Raw genomic sequence first — 12,228 nt, forward strand, 5'->3', positions numbered from 1 at the left:
TTGACGATTATTTCTGTAGTTTAATATTCTTCTATAGTTGTGATATTAAATACTAATCGGTGTTCATGAATTTCATGAATATATGAACGCGAATCGTCATATATCACCAGTATTTATTACTTATTTTATAGTTTAAATATTCTCCTTTATATTCATTTATTTTTAATGATAATTTTATACAAAGCGTTTATGTTCTAGTTTGGTGAAACCAATTTTATTGTAAATTATCCTAGGGACTGCAATACTTAACTATGGTTTCTTTACTACAAAAATACGCTTACGTCATAGGGCTTTTCAACGCTTCTCTTTTGTTTCTGGCTTCTGCTATATGTCGTATAATCCGTGTATAATATTCAGTGCGTCCCCAGACCCTGTTGGCGACTAGTCAGTGATAAATTATCAGAAAATCGCATGTGCACTTTAAAATAATATAAATAATACCATTGATAGATAAATGTACAAGGTATATTATTTATCTATTAATTCATGTTTCGATTAATTATTAATATTAATTAATAGTAATTATACCTTGTATATTTATCTAATAACGGTATTATTTATATTAGGTAAGGGACTAGTTCCTGACCACTCTGCGAACGCACTTATTCATATACGACATATGACAGAAGCCCGAAACAAATGAGAAGCGTTGAAAAGCCCTATTCAACGTCAGACCGTTGCCAAAACATTAGAATAGGACTTTTCATCGTGGCCACGTTCCCCGTACAGTGAGAAATTAGGCATCATTACTTTTGCCACAGATATTTTTCTTTGTTCTTGCTTAGTGTACAAATAATATCTGATTATATATTTGAATTAATTATGTCAATCGCTTTTCATTACTTACCGAAATATTACTTACCGAACAACAATATTATAGCATTATAGTGAATAACGAATAGATAATTTAATATTTTAAGGCCAAAATGATAAATGTACTGAATAGAATTCAATGCAATAAAATATTGCATTATAGGTGTAGCACGAGATTGTTTATAAATAAATAAAGGCTTTGGAACCGTTATAAAATAATATTTACTGTTATTAAATGATTTATAGCGTGTATCAATCTTGGTATGGTATGGTACATCGGGGCAGGGTCCACTTGTGAGCCCTTCAGACACTTAGACCTCCTACGGCGGCTCCATTTTATCACCCCTATTTTACGGACCAGGTCCATAAAAACCTGGTCTTCGGCGTTTCTGGGGCTCAGGCTGCACCGGGCTCCCATGTCTGTCAGAATCAACAGGGTCTGCAAATCTGTCGTTGCCACTCCGAACGTCTAATCCTCCAGAAACCTTATGGCCTCACAGAAAGCAAAAAGTCTCTTAGAGGCAACTCCCTTACCTGGCTCGGCTTCCTAGATGCCGATCCCAGGATCTGCCACCTCTGATGGCCAATGCCGGGTATTCCCTGAGGATACGTGAGGAGATTGATTTCCTCCTCCTCATTACATAGAAGTCATCGTGAGTTATCCGCCAGTCCAAGCAGATGAAGGTGCCGTCGGAACTACAGTGGCTGGTGAGCATGCTGACCACCAGGGAGCATCTTCTACGATCTAGAAGAAGCAGTTGGGCTGTGAGACATTTGGATGGCCCCACTATGTGGAGCCTAGTCTATCTCAAACCTCCACAACTGGCCCAGGAGTCCTGGAACCTCCGCAGAAGCTCCCTGAGACTACCTCGACCAGTACTGAAGGGCACCCGAATCACAAGTTCGGGTCCCACAGGCAGAGTGGACGAGCCCCGTCTTGCCAGGGCGTCAGTCCGTTCGTTACCTTCCACACCTGTGTGTCCCGGTACCCATACCAACCTAACCCTGTTGGTCAGAACAACATCATCCAGCGCTCTTTTGCACTCAAGAACTAGCTTAGAGCTGATCTTGGGCGCTTCCAAAGTCCTTAGCGCTGCCTGGCTATCAAAGCAGATAGAGATGGTCCTGCCTGAGCAAGCCCTGTCTGTAAACTCTTGAGCACAGTGTATCAATCTTACACACTCCCTAATGACATGGCTCCATTGTTTCTTTTAGTGCAGGTCTCATAATACTAATCAAATAAAAAAAATTCATTGGCTAGTTGAGGCATTTTATTCTTTATTTTCGTATTTTTATTCCAATAACTATAGTAATATAATATTAATAATATAAATTATTAAATATAAATTAGGTTAGTAATATAAATATTAATAAAGTACCTGAGAACACATAATGTAGATAACAAAATTCAAAGCCTTTATAAACAATCTCGTGTGTACCTACCATATTTTACTCGTATTAAATGCTATTCAGCATATATTATGCATTTGTCATTTTTAGCCTTAAAATATTACGCTGGTAACTATGTGATTCCTAATACATTTTCAGTGAAAATATCGATCGTCGATTCTATGATAAGTGTTGGCGATACAATTTTTTTTTGTATGCGTGTCCGCGAAGATTATAACTCCCAAAATATTTATGACGAAAAGATTTAGTTCTTAATAGATGCTGACGAAAAGAATTATTCCCCTTTCTGTTCTCGCGAAAAAAATAATTTCTGGAAGATTTACAGCGAAGGAATAATTTTTCAATAAGTGACTACAAAAAAAAATAATTTTGTTAATATACACCGGCGAATACTATAATTTTCAAAAGGTTGTGGGGAAAAATTACTTCTCTACAGATATCGGCGAAAAAGATAATTGCTATTTACGTGCCCAAAAAGATTCTTCTTCTTCGTCTAGCCATTCACGTCCACATCTGAACATAAGCCTCTTCAAGTCTTCCTTTCCATTGTTTTTTGTTGTACGCTACTTGTAGCCAATTTTCCCCGGCAGTTCGTTTCAGATCATCTGTCCATCTCATAGGCGGTCTGCCTCTGGGTCTTTTGTGTTCGTATGGTCTCCAGGTTAGAATTGTTCTGTGCCATTTGTTAAGATCGCTCCTAGCTACATGTTCAGCGTATTCCCATTTCAATTTTAGTGATTTTAGTACCACATCGGTGACTTTGGTTTTCTGTCTTATCCATGTGTTTGTTTTTCTGTCCTTAAGTGATATGCGACTTAAAGATTATAAGTTTAAAAATATTTGTGACGAAAAGAATTATTTTTCTACTACGAACAACAAAAAAGAATTATTTTTATCAAAAGAAAAGAAAATATGGTTCAGATTTGTTTACAGTACAGAGCCTCTACTATGTGCTTATACGTATTTCGAAATAACCGTTTCCTCATCGGAGCACCTGGGTAGAGGCACTGAACTGAAATCAAACCCTTTCATCCTTTCCGGGTAATTATCAAAATAATTACCAAAGATGCTAATTATTTTAATTAATGAATTATTTGGATGAAAGGAAAGGAAAGGAAAGGATGAAAGGATTTGATTTCAGTTCAGTGCCTCTACCCAGGTGCTCCGATGAGGAAACGGTTATTCCGAAATACGTATAAGCACATAGTAGAGGCTCTGTACTGTAATCAAATCTAAACCATCTTTTCTTTTTTTTCAGTTTATACTTTATTCACCTTTGGTGGATATTAAAGGAAATAGTTCGCTAAAATTATTATCACGGTGAATGACAGGACGTGGAATGCAATTTAGATTTCCCTTGTCGAGTATTTCGCCACTCTGTTATGCTTTATTTTTCCAACTTAAAAAGCTGAGGATAAATAATTTCGAATTTTATTTCCTGATGTAGACTTTTAATTATTTTTATCTGTACATCCACGAAGATCATAACTCCCAAAATATTAATGACGAAAACATCTAGTTCTTAATAGATGACGACGAATATAATTATTTACGTTTCTGTTCTTGCGGGAAAAATAATTCCTCGAAGATTTACATGAAACAAAAATTTTCCAGTAGAGTAGCTACGAAAATAAAATTTGCCGTCACTTACATATTTAGGATTATTCTTTTCGCCGCGCATTATAATCTTCGCCAACATAGAAATAGAAATAATTTTTTTGTTGTCATTCATCGAATAGTAATTATTTTGGCCGAGAAATTTTTAGTAATATTAATTTTCGTGGAAACATAATCAGAAATAATTCTTTTTACAAGTAATTATTGTGAACTTTTTCTTATCACCGCACCGTATTAGAAGTTATGGTCTTCGAAAGTATAGAACAGAAAAAATATTTTTCGCTCTCATTCATTCAGGATCATACTTTTCACCGCGCATTATTAGGAGTTATAATCTTGATGAATACAGAATTAGAAATAATTTTTTTCAATGTTGTTGATCGAAGAATAATTATTTTCAATGAGAACTTTTTAGTAATTATAATTTTCGTGGACCCACAAACAGAAATGATGTTTTTTGCTGATACTCCTCAAAAAATAATTTTTTTCGCTAATATTTTATTAGGGATTATAATTTTCACGATCATATAATCGAAAATAATATTTTTCGCGGCGCTCATTGAAAGTTATACTCTTAACGGTATTTTTCGGAGTTATACTTTTCGTAGGCGGCGGCGATTTAAAATGATCTATTTTATTGATTATACACTATGATAATATTGTTGTTAATTAATATATTTGGACAAGTAATGAAAACCAATTGACATAATTAATTAGAATAAAAAATTATAATATTATTTGTACAGTAAACAACAACAAAGAAAAATATCTCTGACAAGTAATGATGCCTAGCTTCTTGCTGTACAAGAAACATGGCCATGATGACAAATTTTATTCTAATGTTTTGGCAATGATCTGACGTTAGAAAATCTTGAACAAGTGTCGTTTTGCAGTAAAAAACTATATGCGATTTCTGGCATACAGTGTTAGTTCCTTTGATGGAATTTGCATTATTTAGAACAATGTTTAAAATATTTTATATTTTAATACCTATTTTTATTTCCACGGGTATTTTTAACTTTGAAAATAAAGATTAGAATTATATATAAGTTCCCACAAGTATATACCTTAAGAGTAGAATTTGGATGCACTGTTTCAAAATTAAAAATGGTTTGTACGAGGGCCATTTATAAAAAAGGTTCCCTACGCTGCTTAGAAAGAGCGCGACGAGTTGGGAGAAATCTGGCAACACTGCCTTACACATCAACTCTCCTTCTCTCTTACCCCACCATTTTCACCTTGCTGCATTACTCAGTGTCAGCCTAGCAGCCTACGAAGATGAAGGTCCCGGTCGCTGTTACCTTCATGGTTCATGGTGAACTTACGTTCGGGCTTCACTGAATTCTCTACACCATTTGCGAGCACGTTGAACAGATGTGCACTTTTACCCATAAACTTTGATCAACTGACGATGAATGTCAATAGGTGAAATCTATTTTCCATTTAAAAAATGTATCAAAGCATGAATTTCTTATTGGCGCTAACAGAGACTGGGACCTCCTTCTTCCAAGGCTGCTAGTCTGACACTGAGCAATGCAGCAAGGCGGAAGTGGTGGCGCAAGAGAGAGGAAGAGTTGATGTGTAAGGCAGTGTTGCCCGATTTCTCCTAACATGTCGCACTCTTTCTCAGCGGCATAAGAAACTTTTTTTACGAATTACCTTCGTATTTACTCAGTCATTTGATTTTCAATTAAGCACTCCCTTTAAGGTTCTCATCGAAATAGAGAACTGCATTTTAAGCCGTGAAGGAACGTTTCATCTGCATTACTCTTTGCTAACATAATTTTTATAAAATTTTGAAATTTTGTTATGCAAGGAATATTTATAATAGTAGGTCTATACTTGTGTGTCTCTTCTTATGTAAATAGAACAGCTGAATGTATGTTACATGTAATGTTATTTGTAAAAAACTAAAGTCTATCCCTATGTTTTTTATGTTCAAAGTTAACGACATTCTAAACTTAGTTGTTTGTTATATTTTTATTAATTAATATATATCTATGACGATAACATTACTTTGAAAAGAGGTGTGCCTATTTTATTTATTATTGTTATCGAAATCTCAGTATTCTTTTAGTAATCTAATTTTTGATTGTTTTTATTAAGTAACATTCCACTTAAAATTGGCGTTTTATTTCTTAACCTTTGTCCAATACCCAATACCAATGTCCAAAACCACAGTAATAAACGTAAAAGCTATGCCTGGTGCATACTGTGGATCAGATCATAAGCTGCGAAACATGAACTACACACTACTAGAAAAATACATCAGACAAAACAACTAAGAGTAAATAATGTAGAAGAATTCCAGAGGAAAGTCATAAACAAGGAAAAACCACAAATATTAGACGACATAAATAAAATATGGAATTGAATAAAAAGCTGAATACATTCATCGAGAAAAGAGTGCACACCGCTTAAAAGAATAGTTACGGTACAACATAACAGGAAAAAATACTCGAGAAATAGCGGAGCTAAGTAGGAACATAAAATGTATGTGCATCGGAGAAAAAACAATCCTATAAATAAGCTTTGTCAAGAACTGGAGCAACATGCAAACTAAAACCGTTGACTGATAAATATACTGGAAGATACGAAACTAAATGAACGTTTATGTACGACACCAGTGGTTTTAGAAATAGATGGCGTTAGCAGCTTTCTAGGTGCGAGATTGAATTTACCTGAGACAACGATGAGACGTATTCAGGTAGCTTTGGTTATCGGAATTTGGGGTCGGTCGGGTCGATCGGATTATAATAAAAATTATTTAATTCTTTTGATGCATTTAAATTTGAGTTCTCATTCAACGATAACAATGGCAATCTTTAAAATAATTATTGGAGTGTACCTATGTATTACTTTCTAAACTCGTTTTTAAATTAGCAAGAATAATTTTGTAGTTGTAATTTGTCTTCTAATTTGAATTCTTGAAACAAATCATTAAATATTATAAAGTTTATTTAATAAAAAATTTATTTAACGAGAAAAATACTCACTGGGTGATTTTAGATATTGTACATTTCTTATTTGCCTCATAATCTCGATAAAAAAATAGGTAGTTATTTTCGTTAATTTCAGTCTCTTCTGATAATTGTATATTTTGTTTTGAGATATTGCAAACGTATTTACTTAAATGAAATTGACTTAGTAACCCGCTCGGCCACTTTAAACTCTTCGAGAGAAAAATGGTAAGGACTCATGAATTGTTGCAATCGCGATTTCCAACAATTTCTTCCAAGTTTTTTCGTGCCGTCGATATTTTCCGAGTTAGGGGGAAAATAGTGACTAAGTATTGAATTATTTATTATTAACTTTACTTCTTAAAGGTGCCGTGTATTTCTGCGTAGGCGTCCACTGTGCATTGTATTGTCAGGTGAGATATTAGATAGTCACGATTGCATTATTCTAGTACGAGTAATTTCATTAATATCATTTGGCGAATATTACCCAGCCATGACATCTTTTTCTAGACCTCTCTTACCCTCTATATTTCCTTCGAGTTCCAGTTGCCGACAACTATATCGTTCTCCTCGCAATATGTCCCTAAGTATGTCCATGATATTTTAAGCATTCGGTGCAGGCACCTTATTTCAAAGACTTCAAGTTTGTTAGTGGAGCTGGTCTTTATTATCCATGCTTTCATTACATACAAGAGAACAAGCCAAACGTAACACTTTAGCGTATTGTACAGTAGAAAAAATGAAAGAATACCCATGAACGAACATATAAAACACGCTGTATTTTCCTGTCACCGTGTCACACAAAAAATTGGCCAGCACAGGTACATGTAATAATTATTATTACATGTACTTGCGCTGGGCAATTTTCTTTGCGACATGTTGACAGGAAAATACAGCGTGTTTTATATGTTCGTTCATGGGTATTCTTTGATTTTTCCGACTGTATCTCAGGTTGAAACCCAAATTTCAGTGAACAGTCATAAGAGTCTGGACGTCGACATCTCATTGTTTATGAGAGATATTTTTCATTAAGTTAAGCCCGTTTGAGCTGACAGTCGGAGTGAGTGTATATTGTCTTACCAAGATAGACGATTATCCAGTTTTATTCCCAAGAAGTTAATCAATTCTGAATAATTTATTGTAAACTCTTTAGGAACTACTTATTAACTTTTGCTCTCAGAACGAATTTCGAATAAACAATACGTTCTTCAGACACAAAGATCAAGAAAAATATACATTCAAAAATACAAGAGCACACATATCCGATATTGATTATATGTATATTGACAAACAGAAACATCCATCATTCTCAAGTACTAGACATAAGATGTTTAAGTGCAGCTAATATCGGAAGTGATCACAACCTAGTACTTGGAAAAATCAGAATACATCTACAAAAAACAGGAAAAAAGACCCTATTGAATGTGAGACAAGAATAAAAGTAGAACAGCTACAAGACTTGTCAACACGAGATCTATACCAGACAAGACTGCAAAAAGTACTGAACGAAAACTACATAACACCAGATGAAGACAGAAGAAAGTTGGAGGAAGATTAGAGATAATATCAAAATGGCAGCAACGGGCGCACTTGGAGAACTTAAGATAAGTAAACATATACGAAAGAAAAGGAGAACACCCCATGGATCTGTGAAGAAATAAAAATAAAATGCCAAGAAAAAAAGAAAATCTAGCTAGAATACAAATTCAAAAGAACGAGACAAACATATGTGAAGAATCTAAAAGAGTTTGAAATGAGTTAAACTCAATAGTAAGAAGGAAGAAAACAGAACATTGGTAAGCATTTTCAAAAGAGATGGATCACGACTTATACGGGATGCAAAAGGGAATGTGGAAAATGATAAGAGGTCAAACAGCAGAGATGAAGGAATTGATAGAAGTAAAACATATTGATACAAATACATGGACAACTTACCTAGAAAACCTGTATCAAACAGCTAATCATGAAGAACTGGAAAACCAGGATTAGAATTCGGATGAGCAAACAGAAATTAAAGAGGAAGATATAACGAACGCCTTAAAACAGATGAAAAATCGAAAAGCACCAGGGAAAGATGGAATAGCTAATGAACTTTTAAAATACGGAGGAGAGAGACGTCACAAAGAACTGAATATCCTGATAAGTAAAATAATAAATACAGGAAGAATTCCAGAAGAATGGAGTACCACTCAGATGATAGCGTTATTAAGAAAAGTGATAGGGCAGACCCCAGTAATTATAGAGGGATAAATTTACAGAGCACTATACTGAAACTCCCAACAAAAATACTGATGAAGAAAATAATGGCGTGCATAAATATATCGGTTGAACAACAAGGATTTAGAAGGGGAAGATCATAACGATGCAGTTTTTGTGATAAGACAAATAGCGGAGAAATCATTAGAGTATAACAAGCGAGGGTTTTTCTGTTTTATATACCTAGAGAAAGCGTTTGATAGAATACAATTAAAAGACGTGATACACCTACTATATGACAAAAATTTACCACTGGATATTATAAAACTGATAGAAAACATTTATGTACGAAATAAAATAGAAATGAAAGTCAATGGAATAATAACAGAACCCATATTATAGAAGCAAACACAGGAATCAAGCAAGGAGATTCACTAAGCCCTCTACTTTTTAACATAACGCTGGATGGAATAATAAAACAAGTGAAGAAAAAAAGAGGGTAAAAAATGGGTGATAAAGAGATAAAAATACTCTGTTACGCTGATGACACCGTGTTAGTAGCAGAGTGCGAAGACGACCTACAAAGATTACTGCACGAATTCAACATTAACGCAAAAGAAATGAATATGAAAATATCAGCCCAAAAAATAAAAAGCTTAGTAATATCCAAAGAACCAATAAGATGCAAATTGGACTTAGACAATAAAAGTAAATACCTGGGAATTAATCTATCAGCCGACAATAATATCGAAGAAGAGGTTAAAGACTAATAATTAGAGCCAGTAGAACGGCCGGATGCCTAAACGACACAATTTGGAAAAACAAATACCTTAGAGTGGAAACAAAGGACCGACTATATAAGTCATTTGACTGAAGTTATTAGACCAGTTATGACTTACACTGCCTAAACAAGATCAGATGCAAGCAAAATACAAAGACGTCTGGATACCAACAAAATGAAGATCTTAAGAAGGATTGCTGGAAAAGGACTACGGGACAGGTTAAGAAGTGAGGAAATCAGATGCATATGTGGGGTAGACAATATAAATACCTGGGTAAAGAATAGAAAAGAAGAGTGGAATCAACACATAAGCAGGATGTCTGAATCAAGGATAGTAAGAATAGCCAGGGACAAGTCACCGTTAGGCCGAAGAAGTATAGGAGACCCAAGGAAAAGATGGAATGACAATTTAGGGACAGAATGAAAGGCACTGTTGAAGAAAAACAGGCAGTACTGCCTATATAAAAGAAAAAGTAAAAGAAGAAATTCTTTAGGTAGATTTTTGGTAGTATAATGTGCTTCTTTGGAGTTTTACTGAAGATTATTGTTTTCGTTTTAGTGGGAGAAAATTGTAGGCCAGTAGTGTTTGACCAATTCTCTAATTTCTAAATGACTAGTGGGTTAAGTGATTTAGCGATGTCATTGATGGCAATAAGGAAAAGTGCAACGAGTAGACCATTGAGGAATGTCGTTTAATTGGATTTTTGAGTCTAAAAAAACGTTATTTATTCGAATAAGTTTCGTCTATATAGGAAATTATTAATAAATTTTATATTTCCTGGAATTGACCAACTTAATAGAATTCTTATATCTAATCCCCAAATGGCACGCGTTATAAAATATAATAAAAGATAGCCATAAGCCAAACATACTTTATCACATCCAAATGACCCATGAATTACAGATTCAATATCCACTAGGTTGGCTAATGTAGATGTGGACTTTCTAAATCCACTTTGTATAAGGCTAGGTAGCTATAATATCAATAATTTTAATACTATCTAGTATCTATCAAGTGGATAAACTGACTAATTGTAGCAAGTTTTGTTCCATTGAGTTTTTTCACTAAGCTAATACTTTTCGAGTTATTTGAGAGTGAATATGTTCGTTTTTTAACAAAAAAAAAACACGTTTTTAGACGGTTTTACGCAAATAACACAATAAGTAAGTATTTTATCGAAAAGAGTATTCAATAAAAATATACTTTATAAAAATTAAAAAAAAAATGTCTGTAAAGTCTTTATACTCAGTAGAAGCAGAGTTGTAGCTAAAAAAGTAAGTTCTTATTCGTCAAATTCCAAATCGAATATTTCAACGTGAAATAACCAAAAAATAAAGCACATTTCTGGGAAAACTCATCGCAACTTTTTTAAAGTGTTTAAAAAAGCTTTGTTTTTGTTTTTAAAAAAGTTTCTAGCATTAAAGTAAGCACGTTACGCTGAAAATAAAGTTTGCCCTTTTTTGTAAAAGATAGTTTTAAAAAAGCCTGAAAATCGCCCTCTAAAAAGGAACTTGCAAAACATTTTTATTTCGAAAGAGATGCTATAAATTTGCTAACTCATCGCAACTTTTTTAAAGTGTTTAAAAAGCTTTGTTTTTGTTTTTAAAAATGTTTCTAGCATTAAAGTAAGCACGTTACGCTGAAAATAAAGTTGGTCCTTTTTTGTAAAAATAGTTTTAAAAAAGCGTGAAAATCACCCTCTAAAAGGGAACTTGCATAAAATTTTTATTTCGAAAGAGATGATATAAATTTGCTATAAATCACAACAGAACGCGATTTAAAAAGAAAAAAAGTAGTTTGTGTTTTTCGTTTGGCCCCTCAAGACGAATAAAATCAAATTATTGTTACCGCTTCACAAGTGACTTTACTTATGTATTGTTTATAATACATATGATCTGTAAGTTTTTTAATAATAATTTTTCAATTATCAGTGATACGAAATATCCCAAAGTGTAAAGGTTTTGGTTTTCTGAATATTTTGTTTTACTGTAATACAAAAATTGGTTAAGATATGGCTGTTCCGAATTTGCATATACTCGTGATTAGTGACTCATTGAAGCCCTTTCAACTACAGCCTTTCAAAAATAAGCACTTTGAACCGATGAAACTTACAGATCCTCTATAATAAGCATACATACGTAAAGTAACTTATGAAGCGCTACTGATTAATTTCATTTGAGATGCTAATTAGGAGGTGATTTTTAGATTTTTTTATAAAAAGAGGGATCAACTTTATTTTGTGCGCAACTTGTTTACTTCTGATACTAGAAACTCAAAAAAAAAATAAAGCTGTTTTTAAACTTTTTAAAAAAGTTATGATGAGTTTTCCCCGAAAAGTTCATAATTTTTTGGTTATTTCATGTAGAAATATTCAATTTTGAATTTGACAAATAATAAGAACCTACTTTTCATTAGCTACAACTCTGCTTTTACTGGGTCTACAACTTCAT

Source organism: Diabrotica virgifera, chromosome 10 (genome assembly GCF_917563875.1).
Source record: "Diabrotica virgifera virgifera chromosome 10, PGI_DIABVI_V3a".
NCBI classification, from domain to species: domain Eukaryota; kingdom Metazoa; phylum Arthropoda; class Insecta; order Coleoptera; family Chrysomelidae; genus Diabrotica; species Diabrotica virgifera.